This window comes from Penaeus monodon, chromosome 30 (genome assembly GCF_015228065.2).
Source record: "Penaeus monodon isolate SGIC_2016 chromosome 30, NSTDA_Pmon_1, whole genome shotgun sequence".
Classification (NCBI taxonomy): domain Eukaryota; kingdom Metazoa; phylum Arthropoda; class Malacostraca; order Decapoda; family Penaeidae; genus Penaeus; species Penaeus monodon.
The window spans coordinates 33,325,883-33,326,240 of NC_051415.1; positions in this window are offsets into that span (position 1 = coordinate 33,325,883).

The following is a 358-nucleotide window of genomic DNA, read 5'->3' on the forward strand; positions in this document are numbered from 1 at the left end:
CGAGAACTTCAGTGAATCCAACAGCTCTCTCGGTCGAGCAGCGGTGCTTTCAACGTGGAATGGTCGTTGGCCAGTGACCCTATAAGTTATTAATATTTCCACCTGCTATTGCTCAGCCCGTGACTCCATCCGGCTCGGTGTGTCATCCCGCAGACTTGTTCACAGCCGCCAGTTCGCTTAAAAGTCGGTGCAAAAAGTCTACTAACTACCTAATCTAAAATCTACATGCCTTTCAAGATGACGTGGCATTGATTTTTGTATGAGAATAAAGCCGTGTTTTTCATTTTTTTTAATTACCTTTCCCCGGTGCTCTACATATACGTCTGGACTGCTAATGTTCGTGACGCTATATTTTCCT